Source organism: Halichoeres trimaculatus, unplaced genomic scaffold, assembly GCF_033239565.1.
Source record: "Halichoeres trimaculatus isolate MK-OKI-2021-1 unplaced genomic scaffold, fHalTri1.1 fHalTri1_scaffold_1, whole genome shotgun sequence".
Lineage (NCBI taxonomy): Eukaryota > Metazoa > Chordata > Actinopteri > Labriformes > Labridae > Halichoeres > Halichoeres trimaculatus.
Genome location: NW_027437179.1, coordinates 14146386 through 14164038, shown reverse-complemented (window position 1 = coordinate 14164038; position 17653 = coordinate 14146386). Strand labels below are relative to the sequence as shown.

The window sequence follows — 17653 nt, the reverse complement described above, 5'->3', positions numbered from 1 at the left end:
AACAATGTACTCAAAAGATATACATAAATGCATCTCCTTTTATGTTGCTAGTTTTCCTCTGTCAGTTTTAGTCATGAGTTCCTTTTTAAGTAGGAATATCTATAGATCAATTATATTCAAAATGGATCTATCATATTTCAAAGTCTGTCGACACAAAATACTCAGATTATTAGCACGAGTTAACAGTTTAATTAACACCCGGCCTGAGCTTGGACATTTCAAACTCTTGCCACAAGGGGGAGCTCGGGTCAGCAGATTATAGAGTCTGAAGAGACGTTAACTGACACTTAGTGCTGTGGGAAATTTATCAATTCGGTGAAACAGTTTAAGACCATCATGTAACACCCATCTCCATGTATTTGTAACAAATCACATATTTCCTCGTTTTATTTAAAAACGCATCTTTTGCAGATGACACACTGACTGTATGATAACATTCAACACCTAACAGTAAAATAATATACAGTGTATATTGTTGTTTTTTTTTTCAATTTCTCAACTTCTCTTTACAGACTTTTTTCCTCTTGTAATAAGGTTATTCTGTTAAAACATGATTATTAAACCCCAACAACTAAACCATTCCAAAACAGCTAGCCAGCTTCCTAAATAGAAATCAGCCTATTACTGTTTTGCTGGCTGAATTATAAATGTTAAAGACTCTTACATGTGGTGTACTTAGTCTCATTAACATTGTTTTATGAAATAAATAATGAACTTTGTTAAAGTAAATTAATTGTACAAAACTGACATTTATTGAAACAGTTCTTTCAGGAGAGTGTATCAGTGTTTGTGTGCTGTTAATATTTTGGTGTATTATAATGAGGACATTTTTATTTTTCTAAATGCATTTGGGGGCATTTTTGCACTGAAGAGCAGAAGGATTTGTGAATAGATTTGAATTTAAAACTTAGAAAAACGAACAAACAAAACACTAGCATTTATTTTAACAGGAAATTCATTACTTTTCTCACATCAAATGAAATCGTGTATGACTGTTTTCTATTCTTAAAGTTCCTTTTAGCCTAATACTGATATGTTATATATATGTATACGCCTTCTATATAAGCAATATCAATTTATCGCATGTAATCCATAATTTTATTATTTCATTTCAAGCAGATTTTCCAGCTCTTTTAAAAATTCTTTTTTTTTAATTCAATGTTTTATAAAAGAAATAAATTGTTTGTTTTGTTAGTCTGATGCTGTATGTCCACTTTGTAAATAGATAGATAGATAGATAGATAGATAGATAGATAGATAGATAGATAGATAGATAGATAGATAGATAGATAGATAGATAGATAGATAGATAGATAGATGGATAGATAGATAGATAGATACGCTAGGGAGTTTTATTTTCCGAGCAGCACGTGAACGCATCACAGGCTTTGATTTGACGCGCGGACAGGGAGCGGCGGAGCTCTGCCCACATGTGCTCAGTTTGTTTATAGCGTGCGGAGCCTTCAGGTGAGAGGACACTGGACTGACCTGCATCCGTCCTGAATTTACAGCGCAAGAGGAATAACTGGGAGTCCAGAGACCCACACCAGACCCAGACTCAGGCTCTGCTCGGTGAGTTCGGGACAGTTTCGATCATTGATTCTGAATTGATGCTGATTTACCGCTGATGTCTCGGGGGGGAACATTTTGGGGCTGAATCTGACTCTGGTTGGGAGGAAAGTTCATGAGTGTGTCAAAGTGCTGTTTCTGCGGGAGAAATGTGTTTCTAAAGGTCTCTTTCACTGACGCTGTCTTAACCTGCATATTTATCTCCTTATGTGGTTAATTCCTGTTCCATTATTCCCTTTTTATGAAGACTGTGGCAAAAACAAATAAATACTATCATCATCCGACAGATAGGCTACCTCCGTGGTTTGCCCAACCAACAGACCAGAACGTAACTTTGTTTCATCATTGATAAATCAATGGTGCAGAATCTGGCACTGAAAGACCTGGAAAAAAAATGCAGTTTTACTTGATAAATGACACTAACTATAAATTGGCTGACAAATTAATGGGCAGTTGTTTTTCTTTTTAAGGACAAATTAATGCAACTAATAATTGATCTCTCTCAAATTAACCTGCTCCCTTTTTTGACTTCATATTTTCAAGCCAGGTTAATTTTTGTTTCCTTTGCTGATGAATATTTGGAGATTGTCTGAAAAGGTCCAAAAGTAATTTATTTTGTCTGTCTTATAGTTGCAAAGGTTCAAAAGTCACTGCAGACCTTCCAGGGGCCATCATTAGGTTTGAAATGTGTTTTAATGGACTGTTCTGATGTCTCAGATGTGTTTGTGGAGGCTGTGGTGGCCACTAGGCTCAAGGAGTACATGTTAAGGTTATCAGTTAGAGGAGAAGGAGGTGAAGGAGTTTTGATAATAACTGAAATGTTTCCAGGAGGACTGAAAGAGTCATCTTTTACATAATTGTTCTACAGGAGACTTTAAAGTAAAGGAATAAATCACAGAAAGGTTTTGTATCAGAGCTGTGGACACAGTGGATCAGGGTCAGGGTGCTGATTTTTAGAGCTCCTCTGCTGAGTTCACTAAAGACCGTCCTGTGTCTCTGCTGTGAGTAAACGTCCCCTGATTGTCCCCGTCCTTTCCTGTTATGGAGTTCAAACCCCCTCTCTACAATCTGTGTGAGACCACTGCTGTTTCCTGTGTGTGTGTGTGTGTGTGTGTGTGTGTGTGTGTGTGTGTGTGTGTGTGTGTGTGTGTGTGTGTGTGTGTGTGTGTGTGTGTGTGTGTGTGTGTGTGTGTGTGTGTGTGTGTGGATTGTTGTTTTCCTGCTGCATTGTGTGTCCTGTGCTGCTGCTGCAGTGATGATAATGGAGTGACGCTGAACAGTCACCTGTAGTGTGTGTGTGTGTGTGTGTGTGTGTGTGTGTGTGTGTGTGTGTGTGTGTGTGTGTGGGTGTGTGTGTGTGTATGTATGAACTAAAGTACTGCCCTTTTGGGAACTTGTGCATCAGTTGAACTGTACATTGACATCTACTCTGAAATAGTACAAACAGGTGATAGAGATGTTGGCTTTGCTGAGGCGGTGGATCAAGTATGTTTTACTTTTTTGTATTGTGAAAAAAATCATGGCAGAAAAGTAGATTTTATTCAATAGAGTGAACAGTAACACTAGCTTTGTGTTTGAGTTTTTAAAACCTGTAAAGTTAAATGGTAGAGGTGAGTCCACCTGCAGCTGCTGACAGCCTGTGTGACAAAAAGGCTGAACTGACTGATTTGCTATTGTGAAGTTCTTCCATCCCAATCTGAAAATAAAACGCAGACATGGAGTGGACTCATTAAATCGACTGAACAATCAAACAACGTCATTACCAGAACCAGCAACTATTAGCTAGGTGAGTTATTTGTTGGTATTTTTACTGACTATTGCCTGAATCATGGATGGCTGTTTGTGTTAGCTCCTGTTGCTTTAAGTCTCTATGCCCAACAAACCCCCTTTCTTCTCATTGGCCAGCCCTCTGAGGGCCCATGGGGTGTGGAGCTATGGGCAAACCTTGGTGTTTGAGGCCCACCCCTCCAACATGGCATGAACTAGTTTGGAGATCCTTATGTGATGACCTCATTGTTTCAGCATGTCTCTTGAAGATCTCTTGAAGATCTCATGAAGTTCTCGTGCGCTGTTGCATCATGTACCCGCTGAGAGCTGAGAGCAGTGTGGACCCTGTCAGAGCCACTTGACTTCCTCTCAGTCAGACTCCTTCACTGAAGAGGGGATTACCAGCTTTATCTGAAGCTGGCTGCTGAGTGAGGAGTGTACATTCAGAGAACATCGACAGAGGGTGAGAGCACCTTGCTGACGGAGAGAAACACAGATAGAGATCTGTGAGCAGGCAGTAGGTCCTCAGCTCATGTTCTTAAAACCTAATCAAGCTGACCAGCGCTCCACTTCACTGTGAGACTAAAATCAACAAAGACTCCTGATAAGACTCTTATCTGATGTCTGCAGCCTGATAGCGGTGAAGTTCAAAGCTGCAGCTCTGAAGAGTTTCAGCACTTTCTCCTCTGTTTGGAATTTTGTTTTGGTTAAACTTGAGTGTAACCAGATAAAACAGAAATTGTCCTCGACTGCACCAGCAAATATTTTGATTTCAAATGAGCCTTTGAGCCAAAGTGTTGTAGCGAATCTAATCCCTGTCTTTCTGTTTGAAGTATAAACACTGAAGGTTTATTTTGATGCTCAGTTTGTACTTACCAGCCTCTCCTGTCAGTCACTGAGCTGGTTTTGTACAAAATGTTTCCTGAGTTCAGGTCATTGCCTCTTGTTTTATTGCCGTGCAATTTCCAAAACGAGCTCTAAAACCTGCGCTTCATTCTCCATGGATGAAAGGCCAATCTTCTTTGGGTTTGTACGGCCATTAGATACGCAGGTCTGCTTTTCATTATACGTTTGACGTAACTTCTTCATTCATCTGACCTCTTGGTGTGGATCAGTGCTTGAGCTGAAGGACAGTGAGGCTGCCTCAGACTCAGAGAGGTACAAGAAATGTTATTTGGTCAAACTGAGAAGATATAAACCAGTTTGTGTTCTCTTTGCTTTTTTGGGGGGATTACAGCAATCTAAAGTCACATTTTACTCTCCTTATGTTTTTACTCTGTGCTCTGGAAAATCGAGGCACAAATTTGTTGAACCCGGGTCAAAAAATGTTGACTGCAGTTTGAACCAATGAGTTTAGATATTTCAAGGTCAGTGCTACCTCCAGCTATCCTCCTGTGAGTCTGCTGCTAAGTGAAGTATTTGCTCTGGTTATGTTTACAGACAGGCAGAAAGGCCAGAAGCCCTCCACCCTAAGTACTCCCTTCAGCTCCTGCGGGATCCCCAGGCTTTCCCATCCCAGATTAGGTTATAAATGTCTGCAGCCTGCTCCGGGTTCTCCTTTGGGTTTATTACAGTTGGACATGGCCAAAATATTTTCCCCTTGAGCTCAGAAGGCATCCTGATAAGATGCCAGAGGCTTCACAGAGGCTTCACAGAGGCACGGTGCCACTTTTTGGTCCTTACTCTCAGCTCATACCCACAGCCCTCTCACAGTGAAGTCTCTGTTATGTGAGAGTGTAACGCAACAATCCCAATCCTCATCCAAAACCAAGACCCTGAAAACTCTACATTTTTCAGCTGTGGTTGTAACTTCTTAAAGGGGGAATTCAGCTCAGGGTTGTGGCTGTGTAGCTGGGGAGGTGGGGTTTGTTGTTTAAACCACTTCCCCTTTTTTTTTTTGACAAACCACAGTCTCTGTCTTCAGCTGCGTTAGATTTTTATGTATCTGTAAATCACGATCAGAGAACGTCCAAGGCAGGCTTAGCAGATCCCAAGGCCATGAAAGACTTGGCTTGACTCAGGCTGCGACCAATTTTAACTTTTCTCAGAGTTCAGGATTCAGGACTTCATCAGTCCAAATTAGATTTGGTTGTATGAAGTTTTGTTTCTTTACATCACATGAACACAAAACTTCCCAGTCAGCTTTCATGATCCAGTATGCCAAAATAAAGGATTTTGGACTCTGGAGAGCTGGTGAGATAAAGTTTGCAGCAGACTTGATGCTAATAGTTGAAGAAAAAGTGCACCCAATCAGCCATTAGAGGGCTCCGGGCAGAAAGTCATTTTGGGGGGCCTCTGCATCTACTGTCTGTTGTACTGTATATCTGTGACTGTTAATCCTTTATTTTTAAAACATACGAATAAACAAAATTAACTGCTATTTACGGGAGTATGAGCTCACATAACCTGCATAAGTCAGTGCCTTGGTTGGGGCACCCCAGTCTAAAAAGTCTGGACACGCCCCTGCTTGTCAGCTCGTAGCTCGTTGCAGAATAGAGGGAGTTACAGTGAAAGACAGGACTCAACTTTTCTCCAGGTTAAAGTCAACTTCTCATCATTATGGCCATGCAGGTAAAGTTGATGTGGACCTTCCCTTCCATTGGCAACCTGACTCCTTCTCCATAGTCAGTATTCACAAATAGGATGAGCTCCAACGTTTGTGTCACAGAATACATGCAAAAATGTCAGTGATAACACTTGAAGAGTGCCTAATAATGACAATGATGTTGAATTATTAGACACTGGGATTCGTATAGCCAGCAGTGTGCCTGAGTAATATAGGCTACAAATGCCTTTGAGACGGCTATGTCAGTCCAAGACCCCTTGAGACAGAGAAACCGAGAAACAAAGAGACCAGGAGAAGACCGATACCAAAAATCGTTGAGGCTGTGACAAGACCAGCCTTGAGAACTGCAGGCCTAGTCTCTTTTCTTCTCCTTTTGGAGGTAATATCGATTGGTAAACCAGCTCATTTGTGCGTTATCGCCAGCGACTGAGCTGTAGTGTGGAGTAGAAGTTGTCAGAAACAAACAAAAAAAAAAAAAAGATAATTAAAATCTGAAAATGTATTGGTCGCACATAAGTGAATAGATAAAAATTCACCTGCGCTGCACTGCCTCAAATTTTAGGGGCAGAATGCAACCATTTAGGGTCAGTCTAGATCCCTGCAAAACATGAGTAAGAGATCAAACTAGACATTGCAATGTGGTGAAGAGATTCTTGTAAAAACGATAAATAAAGGTGACATTGTAAAGAGGGAATTTTGGGGGCCTTAAAGGGCTTTGTAAGGGGCCCAGGGCTCCGAGCAAATGCCTGGTTTCCTCATTAGGATGGCCCACCTGCAGTACCTCAAGTGTCCACTTGAGGCTGGCTCCAAAAGCCAACAATACCCCGTTAAATCATTTTTAAGTTTTTAATTTCTAAGCTCTGTAGTGACATTTTTATACATCATAAAAAGACTGTGATTTTTTAAAGAGAAGAATCAGTGTGTGTGATTTGGGGTTAATTGAACAGACAGGTTGGTTTGTTGTAGCTGTTTTTCAGGAGGCTTAAGTTGTTCATTACCTTTTTTTAAGGAAACAAACTGATTTCATTCTGCCTCTAACTGTGGCTTCACCTCTTTAATGACAGAGTTTGCTTTTTTGGAAAATTACAGAAGATTCAGTTTTTATGCAAACCTCAGCAATTTCATACTCTGGAGAAATCCTTACAAAAAAATCAAACTGAGTTCTTACTTTAACCAGAATTGTTTTGGTGCACCACAAGCAGTGCTACAAGACAATGAGTGGTGCAACTATATTTCTTATTTAAGTATGAGGAGGAAATAGATTTCTGGGTGGACTCGCTGCTCATGGACCGGAGCTGTGTTCATGCCAGAGCAAAGAGCTGGTGGAGTTTGTTCTGCTGTTTCAGTCAGAAGAACTCACATGACTGAGCTTCCTGTACAGCACCCTGACATAAACGTTCCAGTTCATAACCTTCCTGAGCCTTTGTGGTGCACAAATACATGGAGTGATCCTTTCAATCCCCTGGAAACCACCACAACATGTTCACAGATCAAACTGACCTCAAAACAAACAAGCTGCTGGATGAGCTGATGCATGACTCGTCTTCTTCTTCACACACTGCAGAAGAGTAAATTGTTGTTTGCAGCTAAGGCCTGCAGGTTAGAAGAGATCAGCCAGTTGTAGACAGTTTTCAACAACTCACACTGCTGTTGCTGTTGTTGATGCTATGTTTACGTTGTACCCAGCTGGTATCTCTGAGGCTGACCAGCTCATCACATAAACTGCTGGAGATTTCTGCATGACTCTAGTTATTTAAGATGCACACAGACACAGAGGAGGAAATACTGTGAGGGAAGAGAGCTGGAGGAAGACGAAGGAGGCTTTTAGAGAGAATCTCTACTAAACAAATTGGTTAGAGCTAACAGGAGTAGCCAAGAGTCAGATGGAGTTTGGGAAATGCAGTATGGTGTCCCTTATGGAGACGTGGCAGCATCAGGATGTTCCTGACTATAGTCAGTCCAGTGTAGTCCTGTCTGTGTATTCATGCAGAAAAGAGAATCAGACTTCTGGCCAAGAAAATCTTACTCTGCTTTGATATGCGGTGCTGTGTCCTGTTTTGATAAGCTGTGGGTGAATCAACTGGTTTCAGTTTGCCCCAAGAAAAAGCAAAATTCAACATTGACAACAGTAGCAGAGATGGATAAAGCTGTAGCTCTCTATGTCTTTATGTAAGTAGGAGCCATGATGTTGGTTTTTCGTGTTAGAGCCATAGACCCTATTCATCACTGTCATGTACTTACTCTTCCAGTTGAACGCCGTGGCATACCGAGACCTGATGAGTCCTGCTGAGTCCTGCTGAGTCCTGCTGATAGCAATCGCAGTTGTGTTAATCGAGCTATGCTTTGTCAGATTTTGGTTCGACTAAGCTGTTTACATACATTTCAATAGTTCAGTCTCACACTGACTCATAGTACTATTTCTGAAGCTGAAACTAAACATACAGGCTGTCACCATCGGTGGATTTCAGAAGGTCTGGGCTGACCAGGATTGCTTTGAGTTTGGTTGACATCACTACTTTTGTACAAAGTAGGGATGCACAATAAATTGATATCAATATCGGTATCAGCCAATGTTGGTCATTTTTTAACATATCAGCCAATGTGTAAAAGTGGGCCAATATTTACTCATTAGCTGCCGGCCGTTTTCAGAGCATCTTGAACGATCTTTTAAGACCCCAAATAATATGTTCTCTTTGACTATGTAAACACCAAAACTACTTAAGACAAGTGGACTCCCTTCTATTATGTCTCTTTTCCTGATTTTGATGCAAAGAACAGACAAAACATACTTTTTTGGTCGGGCTTATCTCGGCTGCTCCATCCTTTGATTGTCTCCATGCTCGTCTTTTCTCATGATTGCGCCACTCTTTCTCTCTGATCTACCTCGACACATCATCTGTGTCAAGCTTTTTTTTCTTTCTTAGTTTTTTTTTTTTTTTTTAAACCAATATTGATATTGGTAAATATCAGTTATAGGCCATAAAAGCATTATTAATATCGGACATTGGTATCGGCCAAAATTTTCATATTGGTGCATCCCTAGTATAAAGCCTATTCCAACTACTATAAGTTTATTATTTTATTCCTTGTTTATTTCTTTTTTTATTTCTATTTTTATTTGTTATTGCTATTAGGGATGCATCGATTATCGGCCTGGACGGTTATCGGCATTTTGGGGCATATCAGCGTTGGCCTTTTTTTTAATATCCGATGGCCAATATGAAACCCTATCAAAACTGTTGTTTCGGCTCTGATGCTTCTCTGCACAGAGTCCCTCCCTGTCTACGGTCATTTAAAATCAGTCATGTAAAACCAAACAGAAAATTAATTCAGCTGCATTACATGCCTGTAAAAGGCAGCACAGACTCAAATCTGTCTAGTTTAATTGCAGTTACATAGAAATTTTGGAAAACTTTATTTACTGTAGAAAACTTTTTATTTTTTAAAGTTTTCATTTGACTTTTAAAACATGCTGCTAAGCCTGAGAGCTGTTTAATAAACATATGCTTGAAGGCATTTGATTGCAGTTAAGTGTTGGAGTTTGTATTGTTCAAAATTTCGTACGCCAATATTTCCACTTTGACTACAAATGAATATCGGCTTCAAATATCAGTTATCTGCCTCCTTGCCTACTTACAATCAGTATCGGAATTGTCCCCAAAAAATCCATCCTATCTCTATTTTCTATCACTACTCTGATATTCTTACTTTGTTGTGCATACAGGCAACTTTAATGGCTGTTGAATGAGTATGACTGTCCAAGAGTTTCAGGGACTCGTTTCCCAGGATGATTTTAATCCATCAAGTCAAGATTCAGATTTGACCAAGATAATGAACATAGGCTTCTTTCCATGGTTTATTTATATTTCATAATTATGTGCTCAAGAGTTGGAGCTGAACCTTCAATGTCTAAGTTAAAGATTAAACTTTTTATTGTGGGAAAATTTAGCATCTTGTACAATCAGAGCCTCAGCTTTCTCTTGGTCACACTGTCATCGCTCATTTGTCACCATCATTCGAGCAGACTGCTCCTCTCCCTGTCCAGAGCTAATGTAAACATGTTCTAATGGACACAGAGGTTTCCCATAACTGTTTGAAAGCACTTTTTACAAACCCAACCTACAGTGTATTTATTTCGGGAAAGTTGATGTGCACAGATGCTCCCTTTCAGCATCACTGGCTGTCTTTAACTCTCCTCCCAGCGGCTCTCGTGTCTTTTGTGCTCCTCAGAGTAAAGTCAGGGTAAGGAGTCTCACATGATGATGGCACACAAGTAGCTGATGAGAGAGAGGAAGCAGATAACAGATATATCTCACCACCCAGTAGTCTCCTGAATCAGCCGAGGCTTCCCCACCCTTTACCTTGTGGTTGTTGAATGAATGAAAGCTTGTGGTGTTTTCAGTTTCTGTTCGTTTCATCATCCCGTTGTTGCCCATCCGTGCTGATCCCAGGGTTAAAACCACAAAATAAAACACTCCCAGCCATGATTAAGATGTCACATACCCGAAAACCACAGCAAAACACACACACACACTGAAACATGCAGACACGCCACATTGATGAAGAGCCCAGAATAACATCCTCTTCATCCTCTGTGAAGGCTCTCCTGTGATTGAATAAATCCCCACTTCCTTCAGCCCACAGTTCTTCAGCTTTGGGAAATGCTTGTGCTTACACACACACACACACACACACACACACACACACACACACACACACACACACACACACACACACACTTACATACTTTTGTGAGGCTAAGAAATTCCCCACCTTACATTTTCTGTACCACAAAGGACGTAACACAAACAACACACCCAAAGAGAGTAAAACAAAGATGGTCCGACTGAAAAACAGACTCCATTCATGACTTCATGTAAGGAATGAGTTTTATCTAATGACTTAACTTCAGAAGAAGAGATCACTTCACTTAAGTCAGACATATTTCTTCGATGTTGTTTGATATATTTTGCTACCTCATTAGCCACCTGAGCTAATGCTAATCTTTTGAGCGGTAAAAGATTAAACATTCAACTTTCATCAGCTTGAAGGTGCTGAGCAGTTTTAGAAAACAAAACAGAAGAAACTGCTGAAACTTCATCACAAAAGATCACGACAGAGCTACCAAACCAATGTGTGTGTGTGTGTGTGTGTGTGTGTGTGTGTGTGTGTGTGTGTGTGTGTGTGTGTGTGTGTGTGTGTGTCTTCCCCCAAGGCGATATGCATTCACTCATGTATAATAGTCCCATTGTAGTTAATGGTCATTAGGATGCTCTGTGTGTGTGTGTTTTGTTGTTGTTCCTTCCTCCTTCTCTGCTGTTTCCTGTGTGTGTTTGTGTGTCAGAGGACAACAGAGGGACGTGAGGACAGAGAAGTCATGCAGCAATATGTTTACAGTGTTCAGGGTTTATTACTCAGAATTTTGCCAGTAATTTCTTTTGTGACATGCTGTCTTGTCATCCTTCATCGACCTAATGTGACGTATGACTGAAAAGTTTGTGTTACACAAAAAACAGGAGGAAAAAAAACTAAGCAATTTTTTTTGAAAACATTATTTAATATAAGACACTGTACAATAATATGGGCTGTGTTGTGCCAGCCCACACAAAAAGTGAGCTAGCTCAAAGTTCAGTTCACACTAGGGCTGCAGCTATCGAATATTTTAGTATTCGAGTATTCTACTGAAAATCCCATCGATTAATAGAGTAATCGCATAAAATACATTTTTGTTTAGTTAAAGAGCAGTTATTTTTCAAATGAAAACTTTTTTCTTTAAGAAATAAAATTTTCTGATACAGCATGTCAATAAGAGCACTTGCTTTGGTAGCTCCAAAATTTGTAAACACACATTTTTTGGGCCTTGTACATCTCATCAAATGTTGCCGACCCAGATGGCACCTGTTTTGTAGAATGACGCATTAGTCTCCAAACTCCAGAAAAGAAGCTAGATTTGTTGCTAGGTGCTATTTTGTATAAGAGGTAGCTTGAGGGGTCTGAAAACTCTCTTAATATGGCTTCAGCTCTATTTGAAATACCACCCTTTGATCTTTGAAACGATTTCTCGAGGCGGAGAAAATTACTCGAGTATTTTTTGTAATTGAGTACCTTGAATCATTCGAGGAATCGTTTCAGCTCTAGTTCACACCAATGAAAATGAACCAGTTCACGTTCATAGTTCATTTTTGAAAAATTTGAACTTAGTCCATGGTCCAAAAAATGAACCAGTTCACGTTCATTTTTTTCACTACAGTTGTCTTTTTCAGTAAAGCCAACTGTATTCCTCAAGCTAATTCCCTAAATATATGAATCTCTGTATGTTGTTGCACCACAGACAGAAAAACTGTTACTGTATTGTGTTAACTGTCTGCAGGAGATGCAGAGATGCCGTTGGTGATCGTGGCACCGGTGGACTGTAGCTCACACATATGTGTAGGAATGGGTACCTTTCACATTTGAAACGATACGGTACTGATGCCCGATACCTAGCAATCGGTCCCGGTACTCAACGGTACCACTTTTCGGTACTATTTTGTGTTTTTGTGGTAAAAAATATTAATTTATTTAATAATAAAATATTTCATTTTTCAATTTGATATAATTATTCTTCAATATATAACCTTGAAATGCTGTGTTCATGTCCAGCATGGAAAAGCACCTACTCTTCCACTCCCTCACAGTCACAAAGATGCATTTAGGTACCTAAATGTGGTACCTTTTGGTTTTACATGAATCGGTACCCAGTACTTTTGACAGAATTTGGTGGGTACCTATAAAAGTACCTAATTCGGTACCCATCCCTACCTATGTGTAAATTAGGGGTCAGATTGTCAGTGGCTGCTTACTGCCACATGAGTGAACTTCGCTCACGTTCCTGTTCACAAGTTAAAAACTGAACAGTTCAGTTAACCATTCATTAAAATTTCACTGAAGATGGGATAAGGGTATGATACGTTACTACTCAATACAGTAAAAACTTTTGGTACTTTTATAGGTACCAACTGAATTCTGTCTGTAGTACCGCGTACCAATTCACTTAAAATCAAAAGGTACCATGTTAAGGTACCTAAATGCATCCTTTTGACTATGAGAAAATGGAAGAGTAGGTGATTTTCCATGCTGGACATGAACACAGCATTTCAGGGTTATATGTTTAGGAATGGGTGTGTTAAATTGAAAAGCTTTGAGATTTTATTTTTAAACAAACTAATATTATTACCACATAAACACACAAAAGTACTGAAAAATTGGTGCACTGGTACCTATTACCTAAATTGGTGCATCGGTACCGTATTATTTGAAATGTGAAAGGTACCTATCAATGTTTTCCTGCAGAATTCCACACAATAGGGTGCGATACACTACTGATATGATAAAGTACAATTTAAACCAATTTGATGTAACTTAATGCCACATGAAGCTTTTTTACAATACAATAAAATTTGATACAAAATGATACAGCACAATACCATACAATGTCATATGATGCCATAATATGATAAGAATCAGTTTTATATCATTCATTACTGTACTATATACATTACATTGTGTATAACATTACAGTATGAGTACTGTAGTCTTCACCAGAATTAATAAAGGCATTTCTGATTCTGATTATGTCGCAGTGCAAACAAAGTCATACTATAGTGTGATACCATGTCTTGTGGTGTCTTATGAAACTGTACAAAGCTACAAACACTGTGATTCCCCATGATTAATATATTCTGATTTAACACCGTTCAGTACCATCTAATGTGGCTCTATGTGATAAGTTATGACACTTAATTGTTCCTGTTTGGATTTTTGTGACTGACTCACATGCTACTTTATATACATACATTAAGAGTAAATGCCACTTCAGCAGTATCATGTATTCAAACCAGCAGTTCTTTTTTATGGCCATTTGTGTACACTTTGACCTCTTTAATTTAGTTTTGATTAACAAAGTTTGGACCCAGTGGAGGATATTTAGGCTATAATTTCACCCTGTGATATTGTTGTGTCTAAGCTAAAGCCATTTCCTGGTGGTCCCAAGTGTCAAAATGTTTTAAAAGAAAAACCACAAGGCCAAGCCAGAGACCCAGGAGATGGGTAATACTTAGTTTTTACTTAAAGCTGGTTGAATAGAAAGTGATTGAATATCAAAAGTGTGTATAAGTACTGGCTGTCAGACACACAGACGGAGCGTGGACCACCCAGTCAGGATGACATTAGTGTCGGTGTCCCAGAGGACGTGACAGCTAAGCAGGGCAGAGTTTATCTGTGAGCCGCTTCACAAGGAGTGTCTGCTGAGGACACGCTAGAGGTCAGGACCCATTGTGGGTCATTGGCCTGGTTCTGCTGAGACGCCTACATGACAACAATAGAGGAGATTAGCTGTGAACGCCATGCCGGACATGAGAAAGTGTTTGGGTCCTACGAAAGGTCTGATAGAGAAGAATCTGTTTCTAAATAGTGTCACTGAGACCTACTGGTACCTCAAACAGATGAACTCGGACTATCAGTGGAGGATTACAGTGTTTACGCTGCAGATTTAACTCAGCACAGACCAGCTAGTCTGGGCTGGAATTTGTTTTTAAAACTACACCTTACTACACCAGAGTTAGTGAAACATGCCATGTTTATCACCCTTAGCGCCAAAGAGACACTTCCTCAGTTCATCAAACCTGACTGAAGTCAGAGTTCCAGCACCAACATGAGTTCATAGACATTTCATTGGCTAATCACTCTGTTTCACAGCCAGACTGAGTTCAGACATATTATTCAACATGTTTGTTTTAAATTTACTAGGGATCCCACACAGTTCTCCACAGATGGAGAATGTCACAGCCTGTTTGAGTTAGTGTCTGTCATAAGGTGAGAGGACATCTCCTTTGTATACAAGAGTAACTCAACACTCATCTAGCTAAGATGGATTAGCATAAGAGTGAGGTAATGTGCTGATGTTAAGAATGTGACACTGGTTCAGGATGAATGTGTCTCAAACTGATGTGTTATTAATGTTGTTCTGGCCTGATGTAGTGTGTCAGTGTTACAAAAGAAGGTCTGAGCTGCCAAATGAAACAGAGTGATAACCACCTGCAGTTATAAATCCTTCCTTGAGACAAAGATTTACTACATATTTATCTGCAGCTGCGAGTCTTCTAAAGAATCGCATTACTCTCTTTATGACAGACTGAGTGTATGTGTTTTTTCTGACCCTATCATCTTCTTCTATCGTTATTTAGTGTGACTGTGTCTATAAGAGAAACACTTGAGTCATGCTGAAGTTATTGACTCACAAAGTGTAAATAGCTGAAGAGTTCAAAAGTGAGGTCCTTAGGTAGAGTAAAACGAGTAACAAAGCAGGGTTTGCATTTTAGCAGTGGCTGCTTAAGTATCACTGCTTCACAGACCGGGAACTGTCCTACCATTGATTTGGTGCTACTTAATGAGGAGGTATCCTGCTTTCCCACACTTTAAACATGGATATAAACTCAAAATATGGATATTCATATTTCACGTGGAGATCAAACCTCTATATTTTCATATGTTGTAGAAATTGTTGAATCTGTAAACTGATATAAATGTGGCAGTAAGCAGCCACTGACAATCTGACCCCTAATTTACACATAGGTAGGGATGGGTACCGAATTAGGTACTTTTATAGGTACCGACCGAATTCAGTCAAAAGTACTGGGTACCGATTCATGTAAAACCAAAAGGTACCATGTTTAGGTACCTAAATGCATCTTTGTGACTGTGAGGGAGTTGAAGAGTAGGCGATTTTCCATGCTGGACATGAACTCAGCATTGCAAGGTTATGTATTGAAGAATAAAAATGTTATATTGAAAAAATGTAATATTTTATTATTAAAAAAATTTATATTTTTTACCACATAAACATAAAAAGTACCACAAATTGGTACCGTTGAGTACCGGTGCCGATTGCCAGGTATCTGGCATCGGTACCGTATCGTTTCAAATGTGAAAGGCACCCATCCCTACCTTTGTGAGATCTTCATGAGACTTGCTGAAATGATGAGGTCAGCACAGGATGCAAGGATGTCCTGACAGGTTGGAGGAGGGCTTAAACACCAAGGTCTGCCCTTGACCCCGCCCCCTACAGCCCTCCAGAGGGCTGGCCAATCAGAGAGAAGGGGGGTTTGTGACACAGGAAACCTTAAAGAAGTGGCGGCTAGAACAAAGTGTTTCAGACAATCGCTGAAATAAAGGTTTTCTAAAACACCAGTGTGAGAAAAATAGGGATTCTGTAAAGTTGTAAATCATGTTAAGATGCTACGAGGGCACCAGAGGGACAAATTAAAGACTTTTAAAAAAAGCACTTTACCTCCTGTTGTTTGAATTTGTTTTTACCAGCTTAAATTAACATCCAAGTTCAAACTTCATTTGGGCGTATCATATTAGTCTGAAATATGAGTGAACAGCAGAACATTTGCCTCCAGGTTTATTTTACAGAGAATAAATAATGCTAGCATAATGTTTGCCCCTCAATCTGGAGCCTGCAGGTGGATGCTTGACTGGAGGTGCAGCTCATGGGTGCAATGATTCTTTGTCATAGTTGTAAAAATCAGTGACAAAGGTAATTACAGACACATTTAATTGTCAGTCATTAGTCGTGGATGTCATCATGTGTGTTAATTGTGTTAGGCAAAGACATGATGTTTTTTTTCCAGGGATGAAATGATGGGTGATGCTGTTCTGATCTTTACCATCTTTGCTGAGTGCAAAAGAGTGATGTTTCTCTTTGAAAAATCAACTTTGATATTTACTGCAACAGTCCAGAGGTGGAGACATGAGGTGTGACTTTTACATTCTCAGCACCTCATTTCTTACTGTAAGATCTTTACCTTTTAACCCCTCATCTGCTCGGTCTTTGTATCTTCTGCTCCATTCTCTGCATGAAACAGTGGAGCCAGTGCTCTCTCTGATACTTAAGCCAAATTTAGAAGTTGATTACTGTTTCTGATTAACAGAAATATTAAATCTTTTCAAGGATTGATGACTGCTCATTTATTAAAACAGTCATTAGTTGTAGCACCAGTTATGGTTGCACCATGCTAATCAAGCTACACTGCCAGCTCAAGCTGATGATTGACCAACCCTCTGCCTGCCTCCACTTCCTCTGGTCCATTTATTGTGACTGCTGACCACATAGACACACAGCCGCACCCACGCAGAAAACATCTGTCTGCTTGGCCTGTGTATAAGTTGGCACACACACACACACAGCCCCCCTCCCCTCCAGCAGCTCTGTCAGACTCTATTGTATCATTGTGTTTGTCTAGCTTACTAATTAATAAGCTCTTATCAGGACTGAAGCAACAATAAAGGATTTCTGCCAGGCCAAACGCTTCCTTCCTCTCTATAACCATCTGAGCAGACTTCACAGCTGGCGCCAAGAGACCCAAACAGACACACACACACACACACACACACACACACACACACACACACACACACACACACACACACACACACACACACGCATATGCACACACACAAAGTCTTACTAGAATAAAAAAATATTATGGAAATAAAAGTCCTATAAAAAGGCCTCAGACAATGACTTCTTCAGAGACCGGGATCGAATTAAACACAACAATTATATTTGGTTTCATCTGTATTTAAAAGATAGAGTCCAGTCAGGACCTGGCTCTGAATTTTTAGAGATACAAAATGTAATATCTTCAAGCTTATCGCTCCAGCTATCAAGTCTTGTGGTACCCATAACTTAATGCCATTTTGAATTAC

The 17653-nt window shown here is 39.9% G+C and overlaps 1 protein-coding gene across 1 annotated transcript in view; it reads left to right on the top strand.

The window, feature by feature from the left end:
- The first annotated feature begins 1430 nt into the window (after window positions 1-1430).
- Window positions 1431-17653, top strand: part of LOC141789193 (semaphorin-3D) — a 142616-nt gene continuing 126393 nt past the window's right edge. Inside the window, exon 1 of the mRNA XM_074668538.1 lies at window positions 1431-1572. The gene's annotated coding sequence lies outside the window, so the exon portion shown is untranslated. The remainder of the gene's footprint in view (window positions 1573-17653) is intronic.